The sequence below is a fragment of the Sinocyclocheilus rhinocerous genome, unplaced genomic scaffold, assembly GCF_001515625.1.
Source record: "Sinocyclocheilus rhinocerous isolate Xijiao unplaced genomic scaffold, SAMN03320098_v1.1 scaffold3693, whole genome shotgun sequence".
NCBI classification, from domain to species: Eukaryota; Metazoa; Chordata; class Actinopteri; order Cypriniformes; family Cyprinidae; genus Sinocyclocheilus; species Sinocyclocheilus rhinocerous.
This window is the reverse complement of record NW_015630705.1, coordinates 118,313-118,745: the sequence shown is the minus strand read 5'-3', so window position 1 is coordinate 118,745 and position 433 is coordinate 118,313. Positions and strand designations below refer to the sequence as shown.

The following is a 433-nucleotide window of genomic DNA, read 5'->3' as shown; positions in this document are numbered from 1 at the left end:
AGGACTCCGACGACGACGACGACAAACAGACTCGCCACGACCGCGAGCCGCTCCACAACGATTCCAACCGGCCATCATTACACCAACTACTGACCACAGACCACGCCTTTACATTGTTTTATAAGAGCTCTAATAATACAGTCAACGCTTGACACCATGCATTATATCAAAACTGCTGATTTGAGTGTTTTACTCTTGTATTGTTGGCTATTGCTACAAATATCCCCCAGCGACTTAACACTGCTTTTGTGCTGAAGGGTCACATTTATTTTAAAATGAGTAAAAATAGTTTTGTTTTTTTTGTGATGCCCTTTTACATGTGTGGATAATTACATTTATTATTCCTACTTTATCTAAAACGCAGCATATTGTCTAACACAAAAGTTATGACTGTATGTTCACATAAATTGATAGTGGTCTGCACTTCACTACA

General features: G+C 39.0%; 1 protein-coding gene across 1 annotated transcript in view; it reads left to right on the top strand.

Moving 5' to 3' along the window:
• The window catches only part of pdcl3 (phosducin-like 3), a 5,906-nt gene extending 5,740 nt beyond the window's left edge, over nt 1-166 (top strand). Inside the window, exon 7 of the mRNA XM_016553218.1 lies at nt 65-166. The gene's annotated coding sequence lies outside the window, so the exon portion shown is untranslated. The remainder of the gene's footprint in view (nt 1-64) is intronic.
• The last annotated feature ends 267 nt before the right edge of the window (nt 167-433 follow it).